Genomic DNA, 27,831 nt, shown 5'->3' with positions numbered 1-27,831 from the left:
CAGCTTTGCTTAGAGAGTTATTTTAAAACATTTGATCAAAGCATGGAGGGTGACTGAATAACATGTTTGGAATTGTTTCCTTTTTATCAAGCATATTTTGATTGTAGCACATCGCTCACATGTAGCACAATGTACAAGTAACACAAACACAATCGTACAATCCACACACACACTCACAAACAAAGAAAATGCTATTATTTTATCACATCACATGAACATGAGACACAGACCACTCGCAGGGACAGAAAAATACACACAACCACACAGGTACAAAAACCCACAAAAATGGTCTCAAAATTGTGAGGTAATCAATCCAAGAAGATTCCAGACTTGACGCTCCCAGGACAACAGGTCTGTCTCCAGCATCAGGAGTGTAGAAAGTGGTGCTACATGGGAATGCTTTGAACAGATATTGATCGGGCTGACAGTGCCTCCTTGTGTGTGTGTGTGTGTGTGAGAGAGAGATAGAAAGAGATGTGTGTGTGTGTGTGTGTGTGTGAGAGAGAGAGGGAGAGAGAAAGAGACTGTGTGCGCGCATGTGTGTGTGTGTGTGAGAGAGAGAAAGAGACTGTGTGCGCGCACATGTGTGTGAGTGAGTGCATACTTGTGTATACTGGTATGTGTGTTTGTTCTCCCATTCTCCCAATCAGCTCTCGTCGCCCCACCTACCTCCTGCTTCCCCTCGCCCTCATCAGGACCCATGGCTCCTCTTCCTGGAATACAGATCCATTTAAAAATGCATTATTGCATTACGGTCATGTTCAGCAGCAAAGCAGCATCCACAGACATCGCAGGCCCTTCCATTCACATTCACTCACTGGTGATAATGGGACCGGTCAGAGCTGGGTGGGGGCTGGGGTGGGGTGTTATACCTGCTATTTTAGGATTTCTTTGTAAATTATTCACTAATCACTCTGTCATGTTGCTCTCATAAAAGCATTAAAAGTAAGCTACATGCAGAAGTGCTGCTGAATCGCTGCCACTTGCCTATGCCTTTAATCCCTATTAACCAATAACTATTATGAACACCATATATATATAGCACATATCAGCATAACTATTACAATTAGATTTACATAAAATCTTTGTCAAGAATAGCTTTGACTGAGTTGTAAGGTAGAAAGGTTTTGATAAATCCATTTTTTTTGTCTGTGTGTGAAGTGGACGGATTGTCCAGTCTACTCCAACCCAGTCTGAAACGCGCGCGCGCGCGCACACACAAACACGCACACACACACACATATTACCGCACCCTCTTTTCCTTCACGAATTTTTACACAAGTGCCTATTCGGCTTTGCCGCGAGCAGGAACGCTGCACCAACTGGCTCCGTTCTACGCCAATCACAACGACCAAGTGGTGAGCTACCAATGCATTTGCAGCCAATGCGTGTGTCGCTTGCGGGCCATGTGATGCTGGTCCGTCCTCCCTGTCTCTCACCGTCGGCAGAATATACTTTAATCGCTGGAGAGCGAGTAAAACTACTGCGGAGCAAGTGGGATGTCATTAAGTAGACTACCTTAGAGTTTGAAGAATCAGTCGGGCCGAGGCTGCAGTTGTTATATCCACTGATGTAACGGGATTGTCCCTCTTGTACCTACCATCAACCCTTACCCCAGCGACGAAATTTGGTCGTAAGTATGTTTTAAATTGGAGCATACATTTTAAAGGGTACACATATCAATGTGATAAAGGTTGTGTGCATGTCGCAGATGGAATAGCCTGCGCGAATCCATGTCGCGGTCGGGTGGCTGCTCGCATCAACTATCTGCGTAAAGCTGACTAAATAAAATAGTTAGTCTAATTTGTAGTCTACGATATTTATTCCAGTCGTTTTCATTATTTCTGTCTCCATCTTCAATATGCTCGATTGTATGGTTTGCATACTCTCTGTAAATGAATGTTTAATTAAACAATTAAAACTTTCCATGTTTGACTTACCCGAAAGCAATTGGATTGATGTATCGTCTATCGTCGCATTTCACTGCAGTGACTGGCTGCCGGTGTTCCGACTGCATGGTAGCGCCGACTCCCATAAATGAAAAAGTGCGGTAAACTCGCTGACCTCTCTGACAAGGGCGCGTAGCTGTCCACCTGGTCTCCACGGCCCAGTTAACATTGTTACCTACAAGGGATCGGAGCACTTGCGAGGGCATGTCTTAAAATTAAATTTGTAGGCTACGGGTGAATCCTGTTCAGTTAGTCTTAAATGGAGACGTGCGATTGAAGTTTTAATGCTATTCAATAAAGCAAGATTGTTTGGGTAAAATAGTAAATTCGTGTGACAATTTTGGCTATCTAACGCCAAAAAATATGAACACTTACGCCTTATACTGGTCTTGCAACATAAATTAACTAAATCACAATTTCAATATATGTTTTAAGTTTGTTAACTTTTGTGTAATGGATTAGTAATAATTTAGCCTAGGCCTAATATCGCCTGTCGCATAGGCCTATCGAAAATGATTTTTGATTGAGATGAGAACATGTTTTGCTAATATGCTGTGCTGTTTTATTCTGCGTGTTATTTAGGCCCTGTGTTAAATGAAATAGGCGACTGGCATGTTGTCATGTGTAGAAAAGATGTCTGGTGTGCATCGAATCCAGATGTTTCTTGTTGTGGTTGGTTAGTGAAATAGCCTACGTTTTGTCTTTTTTATGTAGTCTGGTAGTCTATATAAGGACAAGGGAGACATTCGTGCTTTGCGCATTTCTAAAGGGAAAAAACATCACATAGGCTAGCCTACACTTAAATTATTCCTGTACCGGATAGTGTTCTCCCTCTTTGTCTTTCGCCTCCGCTGGAGGCTACACCTCCCCCAACTATCCGCCGCCCACGGCGAGCAGAGACACCTGAAGACTAGACAGAATGATCCACGGCATCGGGGATGTCTGGAGCATGGCCTATGCCCCCTCCCTTGTTTTCTCTATTCCCCCACCATTCGCCAGTCGTAGGGCGGTGTAGCACACGCTGTTTTTAAACTCGTCAATGTTGTCGGCCACACAACCACATACAAACTCAGACAGCCAGGAAATAATTTTTATTAACATCGTAAAACAGGTGCATTTATGTTTGGGTTCAAATAACGGCTGTAGTATTTTACATCCACCTGCATGAATAGGTCCGCTATTAGGCCTACTCTGAATAGGTTGTCATCCAATTATAGCTTACATGACGCCCGTTCAATTAATGAACCTTATCAAATGTAACCAGACAACTAACATCATTCCAATTATTGACCATTGACAGCTTCATGGTGGGAGTTAAACATATTGTGAAATTGTGATGTGGAGCATCCTCTCTGAGCTCTGTCCAAATGTAAAAACATTATGGATGTGCACTGGGTTTTAATTTTATATTTGAAATGTTTTACTTTTCATGTTAGAGAGTGTAAACTGGTAAGAACTGTCACGATAGTAGGAAATATTCTGGTATCACTAGATTGCTGTTCCTAGTAGAAAAAAAGTGGAGTCTGTTTTAATCTCTTATAGTTGAGTACAGTAAACCAGCCTTCTTGAATCTCTATCCACACAACATTAATGTTTCCGTGACTTTCCAACTTCTAATGATAATATCCTATATTGCAGTTGTAATTATTCAAACGAGATCTTAATTGGCCTGTTGATTGCTACATCTGTTATGCCTGATGGTGTATATAACCATAATGCTTGTAAAGGAGATGTATGTCAAGAAATTCCATAAACCAGAGGGCTTCATCACTGCCATGGTGTAATGTTTAGAAATGATGATTGGCCATTGACATTCCCGGAGAATAGCTATCATTGTCTATGCAAGTCACTCCAGTTATAGGCAATTTTCCCTCTATGCGATCTGGTTTGGTCCCTCTGTAATCTGACCGTATGGATCGTCCAAAAAAAAGGTGAGGGTAAATTGCGTCAAATTGACTAGGAGGAATCAATGCAATGTATTGGAGACTGTGAAAAACTACTGTGTCGGGAGGAGGGGTGGGGTTGGTATGTAGTCAAAGCTGGACCCCCTACGGTGGAGAAAAATATATGACAATAATGAATGCTGCGAAACCAGGAGGAAAAAAAATAAAAAAACAGAGAGAGACCTGAGGGAAGATGTGGGGAGGGGGCAGGCAGACATCTTTGAATTACACTCAAGCCCACCGCTGCTGGATGGGAAGAAACAGTCTATTCTTGGCCAGGGAGACGTGACAGCCTCCTAAGGTTTTAGGGATATTGCTTTGCGTAGCAAATGTTGGTGGAAGTGCGTGATTCAGAGTGGAGGAGGGGGAGAAGAAAAGTATAACGCTGTTGCGACTATCAGCACGCCAGGAAGTTGAATGCCTTGAGGTTAATGAGGCAATCTGCATAAATTCATTTTGCCATCTGGATATAAAGATGCTTTGTGCCGATGTAATGTCTTAGTTTCCGGAACTTTGCGTGTTTGGGATGGGAGGGGGTGGTTGTTTCGGGATGGGAAAAAGTTCCTCTGTGTAAGCAATGCAAAAAGGCTAAAGAAACCCTCTAAATGTCACCAGGGTGTTTGCTTATATATATATGGATGGGCTCTGTTTACATGTCTCTCTGTTTCTGCTTAAGTTTTTTTCCATTTGGTGGTGTTTATTAGCCCCATTAATTTACCTGTGTGGTTCAATTCAAGGGTTCCATCAGGCTTCTTCAATCTGATTGCTGTGATTGTTTGAGAACGGGGTTGGACTGCATTCTTCTCATTAGAAGGGTAAGCGAGGTGAACTATATTGATTGAAGGGACCTGGTGGTGATCCTGTTAATGCTCTTCAGGACTGTGGTTCACATCAGCTGATACTGGACAGGGCCCCTGGCTGATTATCGATGCACGACATCGTTTATCGACAGCCCCTGCAAAATGTTATTTGCCATACAAGTTCAATAAGAAAATGTTTGTGTAGTTTGTCTAAATGTGTATCGGTTGTTGTGCAAGATGTTGCTGGAGGGTCTCCTTTCTGCTCTTATTGAGCACTTGCAATACTTTAAAAGGACTGGTTTGGCATAATGGGAGATGGCACATGCCTAGCCTTGCTATAATCGGACACGACAGCATGATTTGATGTTGTCGCAGCATTTAAAAACACGTTTTTTTTTTATGTCAGTCAATTGGTTCTCTTTTCCAAAATTGAAGGAAGAAAAAAATCCAAGTCTGAATTTTATTTGTTAGAGTTACCATTGAAGCTTATGCAAAGGAAATGTTAACAGTGAAGGGTGTCATGCACCGTCACTGTCTTTAATATCCCACAAACCCACAAACAGACCAAACTCTCAGGAGAACAGCGTGTTCTTACAGGGAAAGCCCAAGTTCCCTATCGCTTCGCTTTCGGTTCCAAACAACTGTCACTCTAAGTGTGGCATTGCATTTTTAGTACTAAGCAAGAGATTACGGGAATCCCAACATGTGGGTAGGATGTTGTGGGCTCAATGAGGCATCCTATGCCTTTTACCCCCTATCTGTGAGGAAAATGAATGGTCTCATTTGCATTAATGGGCTGATTTTATGCCGAGGGAGTTGCGGGTGGTAGAAATGAAAGAGAAAGCTGAGTCCATCTTCTTTTAAGGGTGGAAATGTGCTAGATGTTCAATTAGAGTTGCACCTGAATTGTCTTATGAAATGAATGGAATGATAAGTAATGGCTGCTACAGTGTTTTTGATCTGCGTTTTTTATGTGCAACAGCAGACTTCCCAGAGTTATATGAGCAAAGAATGGGTTTGAGCGCTTTGATTCTATGTTCACAACTCTCCGCAATGTTCTACTTTCAAGATATTTACTTATTTTCAGCAGTCAGTAACATCCCTGTTCACTTACTTTCCCCTATGTGGTCGCCATAGTAGATAGCATTGCTTTAATAATAATAATAATAATAATAATAATAATAATAATTCTAGAGTCTGAATTCAATTCCTTTCTAATTCTAGAGCAGATGTACAGCGTACTGGTATTTAGTTGCTTGGTTTTAGTTGCCGCTCGGTGCCTGGGGCCTAGGATGCTCATCAAACTTAAACTGAGGGCTTGACCTCTGTCTGTCTGATGCCGCCACCCCTGAGCCTTGAGGTGTGTCTTGTGTGGTTTGTGTATCTCCCCGTCTCTCTCTCGTTACGTGGGAAAGCATTTGTAATCGTCACGGCTGACCTTTCACTAGTGTCACCAGACCCCCCCCCCTCAGCAATTAAAGTATTAGGCTTGGTGAGTAGGAGTCCCTCAAATAGCTGATGTCCTTTGATCTTTTTCTTTCCCTCAAAGGAAGCAAAGTTAAACTGAGCCATGGAGTTAAAACTTGCAACTCAGCATTTCTGGACTTTTTGAAACTGAACCAAATGAGTTTCTTTTTTCAGCTTTTGTTCCTCTAATTAATTCCTGGAATATTGAGTGAAACTGAGTTAACTCTTTTGGGTGAGAGTGACTCGACTTCGACCCAGTTGCAAATGGATTGGTTTGGTAGATCCTCTACCTCTGCAGAGGAAAAGTCTGAAACCTCTGAAACCTTTTGTTTTTCAACAAAAGCGAACAATGAACCATTCCCCTGAGTACAAAGTAGGTTTTGTTGGCGTTGTCTGCAAGCTACTGTTTGCAGGAGGGTTGTGTGAGGATCATGGCTGCTGAAAACATGTAGCACTGTGACAACAACAGGGGGCCGGTTAGGTCAGGCCGCCGCAGAAGATCTCCCCTCCCAGCGTCTCCGCCATTCCCCTCCTAAAGTTCATATGGAAGTAGGAGCACCAGGAAATGGCACACATTCTTTCTGACCGATTCAAAAATAAACTGGAGTCCTCACTTCCTGTTGCTAGAGTGGAGACGAGGAGAAAGGAGGAGAGGAGGGGAGGGGTGATGAGAAAAGGGGAGAGAATGGAGTTGATGAGGTGGGTGCAGAGGAGAGGAGAGATGGGGAGACAACGAAAAAGAGGAGAGAAGAGGTTGGAGAAGAAAAGAGGAGACAAATAGGTAGAAGAGACAGGAGGAGAGGAGAGACTATGAGAGGAGATAAGACCAGAGTAGGGGGGATGATAACAGTGGGAAGGCATGGAGAGGAAAGGAGAGGAGAGGGCTACACTAGGAACAGAGTTGAGTCCTAACGTGACATTTGGCTGGGTTATGTCACTCGCTGTGCTTCCCGCTTTTGTAAAGGAGAGATTAAGGCCTCGGCAGTGGCTGTGTGGTTTGCCAAGTCTGTCCCCAGCCACACTCCCACATCCTGTGGACTCGGCATGCTGCGGCATCGGGGGGTCAGAGCTGTGCAGGTCTGCTCCCGGTCCTCTGATTCTTCTTCTGACCTCACAAGACGAGTTGAAGCCAGGTCAGAGGAAGAACATGTGGAAGGGGCCCTGCTAAGAGCGTTATGAAATATCTGCTTGAGTAATCCATACTCAGAGAGTGGGGTGGAGGTCCATCCATTAAGTAGCGGTCAAGTTTATTATTGATTACTCATGCTGACAAAAGAAACAGACGGGAGAGATTTTTCAATTTCAAGTGCTTAGAGCGTTTTTTTGCTTTTAGACACAAAAAGCTATTATCTGATGAATGATAAGCTTCTACTATTACAAAGTTGTAAATGATGATAATTGGTCAATATTTTATATCTGGGAAGAAGTATGGGTATAAGTATGCCTTATTTTCTTATTTAGATGTGATACCAGGCTTAAGGGCAGAATATGATCTGCAGCTTGCTGTCGTGTGCTGACTGATTTGAGCCTCCCTTCTTTTCAGTCCAATTGTTTTAGTTCAGTTCTGGTGCCTGGAGGTCTGTCTATCTTTCCTTCTCATTTGCAGTTGTATATTGTTTTTTATGTTCAAGCTGGGTTGTTAGTCTCTCTCTCTCTCCCCCCTTTATTGTGTAGAGGAGGTCACTGTAATCAATCTGAAACCACGTTATGTTCTAGCTGGCGTCTCATTGGCTGCCTGAGTGAGCTTGGGGGAGGAGTTTCAGACTGATGTCACCCAGCCCCCACACACACACACACACACCCACACACACACACACACACACACACACACACAAACACCCACCCTCCCTGTGTGAAGACCCGCTATGCTGAGCTGGCATGAAACTTGACCAACGTCAAAAGAGAAGTTAAGGCTGGCACCCTCATCTCCCCCTCCTTTTCTCATAGCACTCCTCCCTCTCTTCCTCTCTCTCTCCCTCTCTTTCTCTCTCTCTCTCTGCCTATTGAGACCATAGTATCAGACATGGAGGATAGCACTGTGCTGTGTTGTGCTCTGTGTGCACGCCTCTCGTATATTCTTGGCTTGAAAGGACAAGGTTCCCCTGCCAGAAAAATAGATCCATCAGATCTGCATGTAATTATGTCGGAGTAAGAGTAACAATTTAAGATGTGTCTGAGAAACAGACCATGTGTGGTGTGTTATTTTAAATCCTCTTGGTTTGGGGTAGAGGGTGCAGGGGTTGGAGGTTTTCCTGTCCATATGGTTTTGATATTCCTTAATTTATTGATTGTTTAAGCTTTATCCTTGCGGGTTATTTATGGTGCCGAGATGTATGCCATGTTTGTACTGGAATGGCCTTGTTGGAAGGGTAATGAGATAATGTTTTCTTTGCATCTATTTCTGCAAAATCCTTACAGCTATCATTTTCCCGGTTTCTTTTCTTTCTTGTTTCGGCCTGGTTAACTCAGTGAGTGATTGAACGTGGTGGTGAGTGCTCTGGCGTAGTGAAGTATGGCCGAGCACAGCAAGGAGAGGTATAGCTGTGGTTTGACCATCTTTATGGCCTGACCTCTGTTTTGATGCCGAGTGAAGAAGTGTGTGTGTGTGGGGGTCTGATTGATTTAATGGCCTCTTTTCATTTTCATGCACTTGTGATTTTTCTGTCATCTCGAGCACAGCAGTGGATGAATTGAGAAGAAAAAAGGCCCTGAAGTGTGTCATTTCAGGGCACTGTGCAGAAGAACTAATGTGGCAATGACAAATCGCAGACCAGTCCCCCTTTAAGGACAGTGTGTGTGTGAGTGTGTGTGTGTGTGTGTGTGTGTGTGTGTGTGTGTGTGTGTGTGTGTGTGTATGCATGCATGTATGTGTTAGATGACTCATCAGTCATCTTTTGAGGAGTGTGTAGCTCACCCCTTCCTCTCTCTCTCTGTCTCTTTCTCTCTCCTTTCTCTCTTTTTCCTTCTCTGCAGGTGTTTGGCATGGCATTGATGGAGAAGCTGACAGAGAAAGGTGAAGCTTCAAGGCTGTTGGGTGCAGTAATCTGCGAGCGTCAGAAACCCCCTAACACTTCAGGGTGTGAAAAGTGCTCTAGAGCAAGGGTGTTGGTGAGTCATAGACAACCCTGTCTTTCTTTCTTTTTTCCTCCTCTCTTCTCTCTCTCTCTTTCTTAGTCTCTGTGCACCTGCACGCAACTGAAGCGCTCTTAAACATGCCATAAGGGACTTTAGTCATTGTTTACATATCGTTGACACTTTTAAGGCTTCAGCGGTCTCTCATAGGCTCTTTCCCTCCTAACTTAATGTGCTCTTTGTGTGGAGATTGAAGACTGACAGACTACTGTGAGACAGCAAAAGAAGGAGGAGTGAGACAGACTACTGTTAGTTAGCATAATGAGAGGATAATGGACTACTATTAATTAGCAATGAGGGAGGCGAGAAATGGACTAGCCTACTGCGTGGATCGGAGAGAGAGATAGACCAGTGTTATTTAGTGTGTAGAGAAAGGGAGATAAATGATGGTTAGCTAGCATGGAGGGAATCGAGGGACGGCCTACAGTTAGTTAGCAGAGAGAGGATAGCAATTGGCGACTGTTAGCTAGCGTGGAAAGAGAAGAGAGATTGACTACTGTTAGTTAGCATAGTAGGTAGAGATGGACAGGTGTGCTGACTTGATGTTTTAAACCCTCATTCTCATTCCCTTCTATACTTGAAATGCTGCACCCTCTCTCTCATCCTCTGTGCTTTTCTACATCTTTACAGTTTCCTCTCTTATCCCTCCATTTTCCCCCTCTATCGCATCTTTTTTGTTCCAGATTTAGTAAGCACTTAATGGGGGCTTTTATTTTACTGGCTGTGGCCTCTTTACAGAACTCCAAGGACTTCGGTCGTTTCTTGTGCCTCTTCCACACTCATCCTCTCTTCAGTTTGGATCGTTTATTTCTCCTCTTGCTCTATTTTTCTTCAGTCTCATTTCTCCTATCCCTCTCTTCTGTCCTCTTCATCACACTCTATTTTCTCTTTTATCTCCCTCTTTGGATGTTCTTCTCTCCTCTCCCTTTCTTTTTCCTCTCCCACTTTCTTTAATTTTCCTCTTTCCTCTCCTCTCCTCTCCCCTCTCTTCCTGCTTGGCTCTGTTCTTCTCTCCACTGCTATTTTCCTCACTTTTATCTCCCTCTCTCCTCTCCTCCTCTCCTCTTCTCTCCTCTCCCTTCTGCTTGGCTCTGTTCTTCTCTCCACTGCTATTTTCCTCACTTTTATCTCCTCTCTCCTCTCCTCCTCTCCTCTCCCCTCCCTTCTGCTTGGCTCTGTTCTTCTCTCCACTGCTATTTTCCTCACTTTTATCTCCTCTCCTCAAATAATAATAAATATGTCATGTAAATAATAAATAATAATAAATAATAAATAATAAATAATAAATAATAAATAATAAATGTCATGTCGTAATAAATGTCATGTAAATGTAAATATGTGTGGGTTGTGCATGTAAAAATGTAAATAATAATGTCAAATAATGTCATGTTTAATAGTAAATATGTAAATGTCATCATCATCATCATCATGTCATGTGCATGTAAATGTGTAAATGTCATGTCATGTCATGTCATCATGTCATGCCTCTCCTCCTCTCCTCTCTCCTCTCCTCTCCTCCTCTCCTCTCCTCTCCTCCTCTCTTCTCCTCTCTCCTCCTCCTCTCCTCTCCTCTCCTCTCCTCCTCTCCTCTCCTCTCCTCCTCTCCTCTTCTCCTCCTCTCTCTTCTGCTTGGCTCTGTTCTGTATCTGTATTTTCTCTCTTCTCTGTCTCCTTCTGTCCTCTCCTCTGCTCTCCACTCCATCTCCTCTTCTTCTCTGTCTCCTTCTGTCCTCTCCTCTGCTCTCCACTCCATCTCCTCCTCTTCTCTGTCTCCTTCTGTCCTCTCCTCTGCTCTCCACTCCATCTCCTCCTCTTCTCTTTCCTCACTCACACTAGAGAGATGAATGCTTATTTGTGAAGCACCTTTGCAAGACTGCCCTACAAAGCATATACAAGAACTGCCATCCATTTGTTTGTTTATCGTTTGTTCATTCTTTCCTTCCTTCCTTCCCTTATTCATTCATTCACCCATTCATTCATCTCTTCTCCTCTCCTCCCTACTGCTTGTTGGCTCCTGTCATGCCAGCAGTAACTCTTGGGGCTTTGAATGTCCCTGCATGTCGGGTGATTCCCAGACACTGGCCAGACAAAAGAGAGTCTGCACAGGGGAGGAGCAGCATGAAAGGGGTCAGCCTTGTACAGCCACTCGCTCCTACAATGGGGCAACCCTCTTCACAGGACACGCTGAACAAATAGCCGTTCTCTCTCTTCTCATTTTACTAACTCTTTTTACCCTCTTTTTTTACTGTGCGTGTGTGTGTCTGAGAGAGAGAGAGAGAGATAGAAAGTGAGAGAGAGACTGTGATTGGGGTGTGTGTGTGTGTACATATGTGACCCTGCAAGGCGAAACCAGTCGTTTTGTGCATGGTGCTATTTTGAGAAAATCCATGATAAACAAATGTACAGGTTAAAATGTCGAATTTCACGTTCATATTATGAACAAATCATACGTTTTGACTGTTAAACCCTTACTTTATTTAGGTGAAGATTCAACACATTAGTAGTCATTCCCTTTGTCCACGCCGCTATAAGGTTTTACGGTGGTAAGAAGTGCGGTGAAACAAATTTACTCATTAGGCTACTCATTTTCGTTACTCAATGTGTCAGCTCTATATCATTCTTGGCAGATGTAACCCGAATATGAATGTGAAAAGACTTGCCTTTCAGGGCCGCGAGCGGGTCAAAAGCACAAACTTTTAGAAATATCTGCGTCATTTTAGGGACCAGGAGAAGTTTTCCATTGAAGTAGGCTAGGCGCGCATTTTAAAAGTAGGCTAGGCTATACACAATCTGTGTACACAGAACTTCCTCTCCCCTTACTTCCCCCGAAATACATTAATTATATTCTATAGTGACACCTTATGACTGTCCCAGGTATTAACTAGGAGGCAGAAAAAGACTCATTGCACGGTTGAAACTGGTTGAAACTACATAGTAGTCAGTCATCCGCTTCAAAGTCACGCTCCCGTAAGGGTAATCATCAAGGGCAATCACACCTCACACTATCACCGTGACAATCTACTTAAAAGGTGATTTTCTCCTCTTCTGGCGTGTCGTGACAGGAGAACCATGCCAACTTTGGACGCGGTTATCTTAGCGATACTTTGTGCAATACCTTTTGATATACATATCGTTGGAAAGCTTAGTTTATGGCCGTTCGTGTGAATGCAATAACTTAATTTTGTAAATTTTACCAAAACGACTGGTTTCGCCTTGCAGGGTCACATATATATATATATATAGTATATACTGCACAGTGTGAAGTTTATGAGGTACCATGAGGAATATGTATTTTTGTGTACACTAGTGTACATATACAGTATATATATATATATATATATATATATATATATATATATATATATATATATATATATATAGATACAGCAGGGGAGTGTCCTCCTGGACCAGCCCCACGGTGGAGCCCTGGCCAGGAGCTGAGCAGGTGGCTGGCCCGGCCTCCCCTCCACACCTGCCCCTGGCTGGACACATCCTTGCTGAGGCTGGATGGCTGATCCAACTTTTTAAAAAACAAGGATAATCTGGCTTTTTACCTTTGACATGGATCTCTTGGGCCTCGACTCTTCAAAGCGCTGGGTGGAGCACTTTAAAGAGAGTACTGTGGATGCATTTCTATCTTTTCTTTTCTTTTTCTCTCTCTCTTATTCCCCAGACCCTCAAAGTGCCAGACGCTCTTTGTACAGCTGCACATTTAGAGGACTACTGGGTGTAATTCAAGCAACAGTTTTGATGAAGGGAAAGTTAGGCACAGAGGTGAAGTAGAAGATGAAGGAGGAGGAGAAGAAAAAAACACAGAAAAAAAACATAATACTTAAAGAACAGCCCCCCCCTCCCCTCCTTCAGTTCAAAGCGCCGAGGTTCTGTTCCCAGACGGGCTCTCAGACGGTCTTTGGGTTCAGTCCTGCGCCACTCAGCCCCAACGTTCCGACTTGCTAGCCTGAGGGGTGGATAAACAGCAGGAATCTGTTTTTATGGTCAGCACTAGAAACAACCTGCTCTTAAGGGGGTGGGTGGAGTAGGACTGTGGGGAGAGGAGGCCACTAGGGTGGGGGTGCCTTTCTTCCTGCCCCTTACTTTTATGATGTCATAAATGCCTCCACTTCCTTGCCTGGCCTGAGGTAGGCTTTGAATGGCAGTACCTGTGCAGTAATTGTCGGTGCGTTTGGATTGTTCTCTCCTGTTTCACTTGACGGTGCTGTTCCCTTGCGCTGAAGAGCCTCTGGTCGCCAGTGAAAAGGGAGAGGGATCTTGACGCTGCCCTTCACTGCACAGTGTGAAAAGGAGTGTGAGTTTCACTCTCTCTCTCCTTTTTTTCGCCACCTGTTCCTTCAAGCCGAGGCTGTCAGAGGTTAGACACTCTTTCTGTCTCAGTCATAAATTGGGCTTCACACCACTATGACTTGGGCAACAAAGCTTCTTTTGTTTTATTTGTGTGAAAGGGGACGACACAGGTGGGGTGGATTGACAGAGTAGATGGCCAATGTAAGGAGTCACCTCTGAATGTGCCACGATTCCCCCTTACATACAACACACACACACACACACACACACACACACACACACACACACACACACACAGGCCCCCCCATCTTCCCCTTGTCTATCTCCTTAGGGAACCGGGAACAATGCACACACACCAGTGTGTCACAACATTCCAGTTTTAAAGGACAACCTTGCTAACCTGACCCTCGCCAGATGAATTTCGCTCCGCCTAGCTCCACTCATCCATCTGGGATCAATCCATTGAAGTGTTGCTTCAGAAGGCTGGGCCTAATCAAAAAATGCTTGCATATGATTGAATAAGCCACTTGTCCGTCATCTATTGGCGTGCTGCTTTCAACCACTCACGCCGAAGCCAACCCGTGGCCGCTGATAACAGTCTCACAGTGGCTTCTCACGGCTATGTCACATCTATGAAACTCCCGCCCTGCGTCCTGATTGGCTAAACCATAAAGTCGGTTGCAGAAATCACTCTCAATGGAAGAGGTCCCAGATGGATGTGAGTGAAGCTAGGCGGAGCTAAGTGGAACGAAATTCATCTGGCGAGGGTCAGGTTACAACCTTGCTACCTGTAATCCAAAGTGGGCCAATAGCTTCAACTTCCTTTCTTTCTTTATTTCTATTTATTTCTGTCTTTCTCTCTCTCCACTGCTTAATTTTGTGAGTTGCCTCCGCTCTCTAAGCCGTCATTGGGAGAACTTTGTCAAGTCTTTCAGAATTTCACCTTTTTCTTTAGCATCTTGCATCGACCAGGCATTGTAGCTGCTGAGCAGTGACACTTCGAGACTTTGTGTGTGTGTGTGTGTGGGTGTGTGTGTGTGTGAGAGCTGATTTGAGAGGAATGAGTAAAGCTTCTTTTTACACCTCTGTGTAGATGAAAGAGGGCTAAAATAGCAGCGAAAGCCCCCGAGGCGATGGTGGCGGTGGAGGGAGGAGGCCCTGGAGTTTTACACGGTTGGAGTGGTGGAGGGTGAATGGGTGGAGAGATGATTGCATATTTTAGCAGGGTATTGGATTGTATGCTTTATGGAAGTGCACTGGGTTAATCCCAAGTCAAGAGAGAAGAGGATTCGAGAAAGCTGTTGCCCCACTATCTCTCTCTCTTTTCTTTGTTCTCTCTCTCTCTCTCTCTCTCTCTCTCTCTGTGTCTCTCACATTTGAGCCTCTCCCTGATGACTTCCCACAGTGTTGGACTGCAGGGCAGCATGAGGGTTTCAGATGGCTGATTCAATTAGCCTCATAATAGACCCTGCCGGATAAATAAATAAATAGATTTCAGATGCACCCAGTGCCTGGAATTGCAGGTCCTAAGAATTACAAAAACTAAATGAGAACAAGAGAGAGAGAGAGAGAGAGAGAAAGAAAGAGACAGACAAAAAAAACCTCAAACAGCGAACAATCAAAAAAACAATTCAGTCAGTAATCCATGGTTGTCCTGTTGTGTGTTCTCGCCTGGCTGGGTCTAGGTGGGCGCTAGTGGACGCATTCATGCAACATGGCTGAGTTTAGGGGGTAATTGAGTCAAGCCTTCTCTCCGCTGTTTGGTCACCAACAGCCACTATCAGATTAGGCCTGTTAGCGACTTCACCTCTCATAAGTTCCCTGGGCCTAATGTGACGTGTGGCATGACAGGAGTATGCAGTGTTGGTGCTCTTATAACTCCCGATTATATGTAAGGTTAGGGCCTTTGAGCGACTAAAGTGTAATCAAGTGAGAAAATATCCATGAGCAAATGACACATATTGTATTGTGATCATTCTACTATATCATAAGAACTTTTCATATCACAAAGTACACAATATAGTTTTGTGATGATTTTTTTGCGTAGTGTGAATTTGCACGGTTTTTATGTGTGCATGCACGGCTTTTCTTTGCCGGTTAAAGGGGTGAAAGCGGTAAGAAAAAATACACCCGTTGGTTTCGTGTAGACTTAGAGTTGGGCACCGAAACACGGTTCTAATATGGCACCGGTGCAGACGCAAACGGTAGTAACTGCATCGAATAACAACATGGATTTCGGTGCCTCATGTTGGTGCTTAAATAGCGTTCTTTTTATTTGGTTTTTTATACGAGGCACCACTGCATGTCATGTGACATCTCTTGCTCTGATAGCAACACATCCAGATACAGTTAGCTAACATAAACACTGGATGTATAAACCAGAAGGGTGCACCACATAGGCGAGTGGACAGTGTTTGACAGCTTGCGTGAGCCCAAGTAGCTAACTTTAAAGCAATATTGCGAGCTCCTGTCTAGGGATGTAACGGTATGAAAATTTAACCTCACGGTTATAGTGACCAAAATTATCACGGTTTTCGGTATTATCACTGTATTTCTAAAAGTGTGTTCATTATGTTCAGAAAGCACTGATAGGCCTACACAAGTTGAAATAGTTTCAAAAAGTGTTCTGTTCACTTTTTCTTCATGTTTAATTGGCTATGTGCTTATAGCTTAACTTACCCTACCATAACTTGGAGTTCGCTATTTCTGTTATTTGGATGCAATGAGTGAGACCAAAGTAAGCGTTCAAAATAAAACTTTAGGCTACTGTATTCTCCTGATAGCATTGAGTGGAATAGATTTAATGTGGGCGTGAACATAAAAGGCCTAAAGAGTGGCTACATGATACAGTGCTCATTTTGCGGTGAAAAAGTTACGCCTTTTAAAATCAGGTGTAGCCTAATCCGAATCGTAGTTAAAGTCAGTCTCAGATGAAGCTGGGAAGGATTAAACACACGGTTTCCACACTGCGGTAATCAACAGTGATAATCAATGATGTTTGAAATGAAAACGGTAATTATAATCGTCAACATTTTTATCGCGGTTTACCATTATACCGGTAATCGTTACATCCCTACTCCTGTCAAAATCTAGCAGTGGGCCTAACTACACACAAGCAAAAGGCTATGAAACAACATCAACAGTAGCCTATACGTTACACAATATCCTTACTAATGTGCTAACTGGCATTTATTTGAAATGTTATCAGCAAAGTTGTAAGTGAAAACTTTATTTTATTATAAACAACATAATGGCATGATGTTAATCTTTCATGTGCATGAGGCCCATATAGCATCACAATGAATATGAAGATCATGTTAAAAGTTAGCTGGCAAAAACATAAATATGTAGGTTACATACCTGATGTCACTGAGCTGTCAAAGAGGCTACGAAACCATCTCCGTACGTTATCGCTAATTAAACTCAATTGACTGGTGTTAGCGCATAGCCATAGCTGCTGTTAAAATGCCTACTAGGCTAGCGTTGGGAATCTAAACACTTCAACACTGACATGTAGCCTAACATGTTAAAAACTATTGCGTGTTTTGGGTTTAGACATGAAATGTCTTGAAGCATTTGGAAACACTGAATTAACTGGAAAGTAGAGTCCCTGTTAGATTATCTTGCTTGCAAATGCCGTTGTCCATGACCTGGCAGTTCTATGGCAAGCGGTTTTAACATACCTTATGGCAAACCGCCTACACTGGGTAAACGTGAAAGCAGAGCTTACCATTGTGTGGGCATGCATGTCAAGCTGTTTTAACATTTAAATGTATTATTCGTAGGAGCAATGAGATATTGATAGTAAATTGAATATAACAGTTCAATTTCATGTTCAAATTTGTCTTATCAATAAAAAAAGCAATTCATGCTTTAGACCATTTTAATTTAAAACATTTTAAAAACAAAGTACCGGTTCAGGCACCGTTTCGGCACCAGCACCGTTTTAAAAGTATCGATTTAGCACCGGTATCGGATAAAACCCAAACGATACCCAACCCTATGTAGTAGTGGCCTAATTCTCCTGCAGTTCCCAGAGCCCTCTGTGAAAGTGCAGAGCAGCCAGCTGGTTATCTGGCCATCAAAGTGATTTAGAGAAAAGCCAGTTAGACTGACTACATGCGAAAGGGCCACTGAGGTCCCCAACCCCAACGGTCTCAGGAAATGGAGTGTCTCACTGGTAACAGAAACTGAAACTGCACTGAACCAAAAGAAGGCAGAACGAGAGAGAAACACACACTCACACACACAAAATGTCCTGAAAGATCGACAGGAGGAAATGATACACACACACACGCACACACACACTATCACTTTCAACCTTAGCCAAGTTGAGTGACCAAACGTGAACTTGCAGACCCTTAGAGAAGTGCTCTGCAGAACCCATGTGGTTGTTTCACACATTTAATGGAAGAAAGTAACCAGCTGGAGTTAAGCTTTCACCCATGTATACTCAAATCCTGAAGTGCACACTTGCCCTTGATGAATGATCTCCATCTAAGATGGCCTCTGACTCTGAGTCTGAGCGGCTGTCTCCTCTCTGCACTGGGTGTATCTGAGGCGCTGCTTCTGTGGCCAGAAGCTGGTCTCTATCATCATCATCAGCCACAGCAGCAGCAACAGCAGCAGCAGGAGCCCTTGGACAGATATAGCTCTTATCGCAGAGGACTGTGTGTCTGTCTGTCAACTTGCCCCACCCTGGACTCTGGCCCTTTCTCCCATCAGTCACCTGGAGAGAAAGCGCCTGCTGAGAAAGAGAGAGAGAGAGAGAGAGAGATGACGATTACTGCTGAGTCATAGTTAATTTTTTTTGTACTTCTGTTACTGTAAGAGCTTGCGTTGCACTGTTGCCATGGTTATAATTAGGGATGCCTGCAGTAATTTAATGGGAAAATATATACATGAACGTGTACAGTATATATACATGAATTAGAGGAGGGCTCTCGATCTTTTGTGGCATTTTGCCACGAGTTTGACCACATCAGTCAGGACTTTTGTGTCCATGGCCTCCTCCTTCTCTCTCTCCTCGTCCTCCTCCTCACTCTCCTCTCTTTCGTCTTCATGCTCCACTGATTAGACGACCCTTCCCCAAATGACAACAGCATATAATTTGGCTGGCCATGCTTGCAAGGCTGTTGAAGTGAGCGGTATTTCTGGGTCACTTGGTCGCTTTCTCTCCCTCTCTCTCTCCCTTTCTCTCCCTCTCTTCTTCTCCTCTTTTTTGGGCAGCAGAGTGCTCTCTTTCCCTGAGGTGCGCCACAGTTCCTGGAATCTCCGCGCACACACACACACACAACCCACACAAGATGGTGACCGCTGAGGCATTTTAAAGTGATGCCCTCAAAAACAGGCCCCAGAGAGCCTGAAAGCTATTAGAGAAGCATATTTGACACACACGCACAGACACACACACTCACACACGCTTAGGCCCAGCCATTAACAGACCACCCAGGATGCAGGCATGCGATCGCAACCCTGAAGAATGAACAGTGGTAACCAACATGAGAGCTCAGGAAAGGGACACCACAACTCTTCTTTTGGGGCTGGGAACCACAGCAGATGTCATTACATCACTTTCTGACAGCCTCACAGGATATAAAGTCACCCTTAAGAGATTTGTCACCCTCAGATTCACCAAAAATTATCCATTTAAAATTAAACCTGCATCATTACCGGCGACTCGAGAAGACAGCATGGTCTCTACTCCTCAGAAATGCCCTGTGAAAGTACTCAGGCAATTATAGAATCAGCCTGTTCAATGTTTTTATAGATCTCCTTAGATAGTCCTGAGTGAGCTTGAGCTATTATAAGTCTTAACATATGTGTTTGATAATGTGTTCTTTCACAGTAATAATTCTAAACCTGCCGCTACTTTTACTGTTCAAAGTACAATGAAAGAAAAAGGGACACTGATGGACAGTGTTTAGTTTACAGCTTCTGTTTGGTTGGGCAGAGGCTGTATGTGCATGTGTGTGTGTATGTGTGTGTGTGTGTTTGTAGAGGGGGTGTGGGTGGGCTCTGTGCTGTGTATCCGCTGCGTCTCACGTTGCCGAGCTTTATTAGAGTTGAGAGAGCGTCAGCTCGAATCTGTCTGCGTTCTCTCCCCGCAGGGCAGACGCAAGACAGAATACCACGGAATGTTCCTCCCCGTTTCCCATGGTTACGCACTCTACCTCGGGTAATTCTCCCTTACCCATCCTCCCCTGCCCCCAAAAAATTCAAGCATTCACACACAGACACACACACACACTCAGAAAAACACACACGAAGAAAGATGGTCCTATGTAAGTGAATGTACTGCTACATCATGCTCTTAACACATGGCTAGATATGGCACAGCAGTGCATCAAGTCTGTGTAATGTTCAGTGCATTCACACTTTGATCCCAACACACACCACCCAACACAAGCACACCACTTGCTCACTCAAACTTTCTCACGTTAACACGCACGCAATACACTCTCAGACGGACATAAACGATACTGTTTTCTCACACACACACACACACACACACACACACACACACACACACACACACACACACACACACACACTCGTGGCCAGAGTGAAAAGTGGAGCCAGCCAGGTTATTCATTATTCTCTGTGATGCATTATGTGCCAGTCGAGCCCTGCTTTAAGTAATGAGTATCACTGCTCAGGGAGGCTCTGCAGTCACCAGCTCTTTTTTTATTGGGTTCAAAGTCCTCCCCTAAACAAAATAATATATTGCACCACAGTACGTGAAGTGAACGTTCATCTGTCAGTGGCTATGGATTTTCCTCCCTCTCAGGCTCTGAATGTAGCTTGAGATTAAGAAATCCCATACAACCTTGCCACCCACACACACACACACACAGATTCAGACTCTCTCTCTCTCACACACACACAAATGCACACACCAGCACTAACTGTGGCACTGGCCCGTATTGTCCTGATGATGCTCTGAGGCATAGTCAGGGAGAGCTAATTTGAACAGACAAGTGTGACCATTAGCTCCAGTAAAGTATTAGCAAGGGAAGCCTGAGCCCTCTGGAAACACTGATTAGCAGGACCTCGGCTGATGAATTACAGTAATATATGAATGATACATGTGACACAAGGCCATTGTATGTAATTACAATTCTGTGACTGTGTGCATGTATATGACTGTGTGGGTGTACTTTTTGTGCCTGTGAGTTTGTGAAAGTGTTTGTGTGAACCTGCAACTGTATGCATGTTTGTGGGATATTGTGTGGGTGTGTCCATGTATGTTATGTGAGCTGGTGCGTAAGATGTGTGTGTGTGTGTGTGTGTGTGTGTGTTGTGTGATTTGCGTCCCCCCATTGAGCATGCTGGCCCTCTGGGCTATGCCCCTTGTGTAATGTCAAGACTCTCCAGCCTTCAGCGTGGCCCTCCATTCAGTGCTGATCGCTATGATCTGCCCCTCAACACAATGGCAATATTGAGCCCTTGGGGGTGGGGGTCCTGCTGCCCCCGGGAGTCCATAGCCGCGCAGGGCTGGGATTAAGGAATGCCTCCCCAGCACTCCCGTTGCTATGGAGAAAAGACTCTCTCCCTGTCTTTCCTTCACTCTCTCTGTCTCTTCCTTCACTCTTTCCCTTTATCCATCTCTCACCATGGACAAACACCCTTTCTGTCTCTCTCTCTCTCCATTTCGTGCATTCGTCTGCTTCTCATTTCAGGCCTTGTCGGGGGGAGGGGGGGCTGTAGTGGTTCACATCACACCATCCATGCCAAAGGGGTGAGATTAATTTGGATTTACAATTATAATGTCCAATTACGTGCCTCTGATCTAAAGGCACTACTGTACTGTACTACTGCCCCCCAGCACTACTCTAACAGGGTTATTTGTGTCTCTTGATACACAAACTGTAGGGGGCCCACAGCGGTTTCAGTGATACAGTGATTCTCTGTCCTCAAAGTGGCAGGTGATATGACCAGCTATTAATTAGGGCCACAGCCAGGCTCATACAGAAACATTTAATAAAGCCATGGAAAGGTTTGGGGTAGCATCATTAAAATGAAGTGTTTTTGAGTGTTGTGGCGAAGAGTGGGCTGTTAAAATATTGGTCTAGCATGTTAGCATGGTGGTTTCTTTAGTTTTGTAAAAAAAATCATACGACTTCAGGCTGAATTTGAACTCATTTGAACCCAGATACAACCTGATACCGATGGAGCCGACAACTGTCAACTATTCTTCATTAACAGGATATGTAAAAACCTATGAAGGTTAATTTAATGCAGACAACCATTTTAGAATTTGAAAAAAAGATTCATGGATGGAAATATAGCTTTTTTGAGTAGCCCTTTATTAAGTGGTGATTACATTTATTTTATATCAGAGCAAAGCAAAACTACCCACAGTTTAATTCACAGCCTACTAATGTGGTAAAGTGTTCAAAAAGTGAGCTCTACACTGATGCAAACCAGCACTACAAGAAACTGTAGTATCTATTTAACATATTCCAAACACGTTTTCCATAATATGACATTTTGGATATATCATGTACACACTGTTGCTCAAAACCTAAAGCTCTTCTGTCTTAGGCTTTCTATATGTATTTCCATACAAGAGTGAAAGTTACGGTATCAACAAAGAGAAGTTTGTACAGTATGTATTCATAGGCCTATAGACCCTCTCAACTTCAGAAAAAAACAATCCTAAGCGTTCCTAAGGCATTTTTGGAGGCACAGAAAAATGTATTGAGCTAATGGTACTGTAACATGGGGACAAACAAAAATAGAGTAAAAAGACAAATTTTACATAAAGTCAACTTTTTGTAGAACATTACTGTAAGTCCGATTACTGTAATTTTACTTTCAAAGTATCTGCATTGGTTCTGAATATTTCAACCGGAAATCCTCTAGGAGCAGATTGAAAGGGTCCATACCTATATAGAGAGTATATCTATTCATAGACCTGTACTAAGGCAATGATTGGATGGTGTTCAGTAAAGTAAAGAGTGTTTACACATGTGAAGGGAGAGAGTGAAGCACTGGTGATTTAGTGTGGCATTTTGATGGGTTGTGTTTGAAAAACGAAATTAAGTTACTTCCTGTTAGATTTTTGTGTGTTAGGTAGAAAATTGTGTGTGGTGTTTTGCAAAATGTGTTTTAGTCAATTGAAAACTCAATGAGTCAAACACTGAGAATTAGTGTATGGTTTTGCAGATTTGGTGTGGGGTTATGATGTTTGGAAGACATGTTTAGAAAATTGTATGACAAGAAAAGATTTAGTGTGTAAGCAGTTGAAAAAAACTGTAATAGTGCTGGGCTATAGAATGGCCTATTCAGGGCACAGCTGCAGCAGGGAATTCTGGGATATGTCCTCGGTAGGCTTGTCCTGCTAGCATGACATCATCCTTCGTTCATCTCGTCAGAGGCCATTCATGAGGAGCAATGACCTGCAAAGCACAATGGTGTGTGTGTGTGTGTGTGTGTGTGTGTGTGTGTGTGTGTGTGTGTGTGTGTGTGTGTGTGTGTGTGTGTGCGTGTGTGTAAGAGGACACAAAGGGAGACCAAACAATATAAGTAACATCTGCATGGGGATGCAGATTATGCTTCATCATAGTTTGTGTGCTGATATTTAAGTTACATTGAATGCCTCTGGTTGTTTTGTATTGTTCTCTCTCTCTCTCTGTGCATGCATGTTTGAAGAAGGGAGATAGAGTGAGGTTTGTGAGTATGTGTGTGTGTGTGTGTGTGTGTGTGTGTGTGTGTGTGTGAGTGAGTGTGTTTTATGTGTGTGAGAGGGAGAAACAGTGAGAGTTGTGTGTGTTGTGTTTGATTCATCCCTCTATGGTGGCTGCGCTGATCTGAGCACAGTGTGAGACAGTGAGGACAGATGTCTGGCTTTGAGCGCCCGTGTGTACATCATATAGAGAGCTGCTGGAATTTGGTGGCACGTCAATTAATTCACTGGCGAGACCCGTCAGCACATTGCTGCTGCTCTCTGTCATTGTCTCTCTATTCAATGAAACTGTCTCTGTCCTTCCCTCTTTCTTTCAGTCCCTCCCTCTCTCTCTCACACTTCATCTCTGTGGATCTCTCTTTTCCCCTTTCTCTCAAGACAAGTTTGAGTAAGCAGTATGAAAAAGTGTACATAGTAAAATGTTGGCATACATTTTAAAATATTTGACTATTTTGTGTATGCGTATGTATGTGTAATGTGTATTGTGTATATATATATCATATTCCCAGGCAGAATAGCACTGTGTAGCCACATTAACTTTTAAAAGATCATATTTGTGGACAGAGTATAATATATCCTGCAATGGGATTTGAAGAGGATGGAGGAAGCATTGTGTTATGTTTATTTTTAACTTTAATAAATCAGGCTATCTGGTAAATAAGCTGATCAGGCATGCTAGGAGCCGCCGAAGCTGAGAGGGATATGGCGATACTAGGTGCATTCATTCTGAAAGGTAGCGCTTTTATCTTCAGTGGGGGTGCTCCAAAGATGAGCTGATTAATAAATGAGTGGATGTTGTGTCTGCATCTCTCTCTCTGCCTCTTCTCTCTGTGAGGCCAATATTAATGTTGTTGTGTTGCTTAGATCGCTATTTCCCAGTATTTGTATTTGTCTTATTCTATCCGTTCCTTTCCGTTCTCTTGTTTGCTCTCATTCTCTTCCACTCCCTCGCTCGCTCCCTTTGTTTCTGGTTCTCTGTCCATCTCTCTCTCTCCCTTTCTCCCCCTCTCTCCCTCTTTCTCTGCTGTAAATGGCATCAGCCCCATGTCTTGCTCTTACTGCCCTGCCTGATGCCTGAGTGGAGATGAGAGGACAGGGCCAAGAGCCTCCTCCACTGAAGAGGCCACACTAAGAGCACATACACACACTCTCTCTCTCTCTCTCTCTCTCTCTCTCTCTGTCTCAAACACACACACACACACACACACACACTTCTAAACACAGGGGAAGAATTGCAGATCCAAACATTGATTGAAGCATGTTACAGGTTCAGACAGGTCTAATAATTCACAGAATAATTTGTGTTATTCATCCTGCACTAGTGATTGTAGGTAGACATGGTATTGTTGTCTCCAAATGGATATATTACCTATTATGGTGGACATGGAGCAGTACGTTGCTAATCTGTATGCATTTGACTTGCATAGTCCACACAGTTTCAACCCGTGTAAAACAGGATTTTGCATATGCCCAAAACTCCCAAACACAAGAACGATTAGTTTGCAATGAAAACCCAGGTTTGTGATACTGTAACAAGTGGCTGATATTTTAAAAACTTGAGTTGAAACAAGTGTCCATTTACAATCAATCAGAACATTCTATTTCAATTATAGTCACATTTTTACTATTTACATCTATGATGGTGATGTCCGGGGTAGTATCTTCGCCAAAGAACCAGTCAATCAGTCCATTTGTACAGCAAGGTGTTGGTATATTTTTTTATTACCTCCTGCCCATCTTAAAGCTTTGTGACACACACACACACACACACACACAAATACATGCACAGGATCACACATGGAAAGAAATGAACACCCTTGACCCAGAAATGTGTGAAAAATGTCTACAGCGTCACTGAAATGGAATGCTGCATTTTAGAATACAGTAGGTGCTCACCGAATAGTATGGTATGGAAAAAAAACGAACCCTTTTTTGCTTATCTTCTGTGTGTTTTCAGGTGGTCCAGAGTAAAGGATGGGGATGAAGTGAATGTTGAGGATGCCATGGGAGGACAAGACCGGCATCTTCCCCTGAGCCTGGTTCAACTTATGCATAGTAAAGATGTCCTGGGCAAGGGCTGTTGTACAGTTAATGCATGTTAACGGAACAAAACGCACTCCAGGTTTTGGCTGACGGGTGATTGTATGGTAGGTGGTCTAAGCGGTGGTGTAAAAGCAGAGTAGCATTAGTAAAAGCACATGGATAAGGTAAGCACAGTAGAGCAAATCACTTCTTAGCAATGTTGGTGCAAAAGAAGCAGCAGCATCATTCTGTGTAGCACCATTTTGAATGAACGGATGGAGGAATCTGCTGTCCTGTTGAACAGAATGTTCATACACACACACACAGCTTCCTAACAGCCTGTCAAGCAATGTTGCCAGTCTCAGATATGTAACTGCCATCAATGACTGTTGCTCAAAGAGAGCCATATTTAATCACTCTTACACTGTACTTGTGAGCTGACAGCTTGGTGATGAGGCATGGTCTGCACTAGGGCTGCAACTAACGGTTATTTTAATAGTAATTTAATCCATCAATTATTTTATTGATAAATGGATTATTGTTATCAATAACATTTCCGGAAATGGTGAAAAACACGCCAAAGATATTTAGTTTACTAAAGTTGAAAGTATTCAGGTTTAAGAAGCTTCAATCAGAGAATTTTTGAGTATTTTCCTTAAAAAGTGACAAACCGATAACCAAAATAGTTGTAAATTAATTTAACAGTTGACAACTAATCAAGGTCATCACACTTCAAGACTGGCTCTCAATGGATGGTAGGGACTGGGGAAGATGGCTGACCTATTCATCTGTTAGTTTTCCTGCCCACACTGTCTGTTTATACATCTGTCCACTCTGTCTGTCTTTCTCACTCATATGATCTTTAATGTACGTTAATAAATCCACTGTGTTTTTAATGGGTAACTGGTGATGTCTTCAAACGGAGCTGGGACCAAAGTGCTATTAAAACTTCGCAATGTTTAATTTGCTCCCCAGAGTCATACACACCCTCTCCCTCACACACTCACCCAGACACACACACACACACACACACACACACACACACACACACAAGCATGCTTTGGTGAACATTCAACGCTGTCGGTGAGTTTGATGTGAAGTGTATGAAACCATCGACCGTTGATTGTACCCCACGGCCTGGATTTCCTGCGCCGGAAAATCAGCACATGAACCAGGAATATCAGTACCCTCAACACCTGATAATGTGTGAAATGCATAAGGTCTACAAGGCTTGAAATATGAAGTGTGACTTTATGTGTGTGTGTATGCAAGTGTGTGAGTGCAAGAGTGAATGAGTGGAATAGAGAGTATGCTGCTTGAGTATGTGAGTTTGTGTGTGTGTGCATGTGTGTGAGAGAGAGTGTATATGTGAGTGTGTGTGTATGTGTTCCCTTTCATGTATTCAGGATAAGAATGCCCTCCTGTTAAAAGGTCACAATCAACATTCATTGCTGTCGGTGGGTTCAACACAGTGGAAAGCTCACCGAACAATGAGTGCAACTGTGTCCCAGATTCTCTCGCTCTCTCTCCTCTTCTCTTAATGTCACAGAGCCCTATCGCCACCAGATGCATTTTTATTTATTCATTTCTCCATGTTAGCCTGGTCTTCAGGAGGTTGGCTGTCACCGAGGAGGTGTGTGTGCATGTGTGTGTGGTTGGGGGGCGCTCGCCTCCTACCCCGGATGGTGTAATTGAAGGTTGTGGTGGTGGAAGGAAATGAGGGATGAATGTGTAATCATCTGGATTTTCATCTCATCTGGCCGCTTTGTTCTGCGTTTTTTATTTGTCAAATTACATGCTGTGTGTTTGTATGGCAGCAGGCCGGAGAGGAACCAGGAACTAATTGGCCTATGCTTTTCCAGCACGACTTCCTCAGCTGTCGCTTTTGTCAGCGATAGCCCTCCTCTTCCTCCAATTTTATGTTTCCGTCTATGAGTGTGTGTGCATGTAAGTTCGAGATACAGCAGCAAATGAGTAGCACTGATTGAGCCCCATAGCCAGTAGCTCGCTAGTCATCCGCTGTGACTCATCTCTATTTCATGCAGGGCTGGCAGGCTCGTTTGTGGGTCAATGGGTTATGTGTGCTCCAGGCATGTTGGCTAGTTTCCTAAGACTGGGAGACTTTGAAACCCAGACAGAGAGCTTCACCTAGAGCATTCTGGAGCATGTCAGAGAAAACCACTTGTCATTTAGTTGAAAAGGAGGAATAAAGTGTAATGTACAGCCTTCAGCGCACAGTGGGTGGTATTTTGGTATTTTGCACAAGCTTTAGCAGGCGATAATGCAATAAAGATATATATTATGAAACATCTAACACCTAGGCTATAATTATTCATAGGTGAGGCATCACACATCAGAATGGGTATCAAAGGAGGATTTTTTCTCATCTGCTTTTCCACATAAAAATAATGTGTCTTGTAATTGTCTTGTAATGGCTGAGCAAAATAAAATGACACTAACAAATGTTAAATGTCCAGTTAAATACTGTTTTGTGACTTGAATAAAATCTGCTAAGTACATTTCAA

General features: G+C 43.4%; 1 long non-coding RNA gene across 1 annotated transcript; it reads left to right on the top strand.

Annotated features, from left to right (window-relative positions):
• Positions 1-1,469: 1,469 nt before the first annotated feature.
• On the top strand, positions 1,470-27,831 carry LOC125301254. The gene is made up of 3 exons (XR_007194692.1): positions 1,470-1,633; positions 9,133-9,267; positions 25,242-27,831. It is a non-coding gene; the product is annotated as an uncharacterized LOC125301254 (long non-coding RNA).

The sequence above is a fragment of the Alosa alosa genome, chromosome 1 (assembly GCF_017589495.1).
Source record: "Alosa alosa isolate M-15738 ecotype Scorff River chromosome 1, AALO_Geno_1.1, whole genome shotgun sequence".
Taxonomy (NCBI): Eukaryota; Metazoa; Chordata; class Actinopteri; order Clupeiformes; family Clupeidae; genus Alosa; species Alosa alosa.
This window is presented reverse-complemented; position numbering and strand designations above follow the sequence as displayed.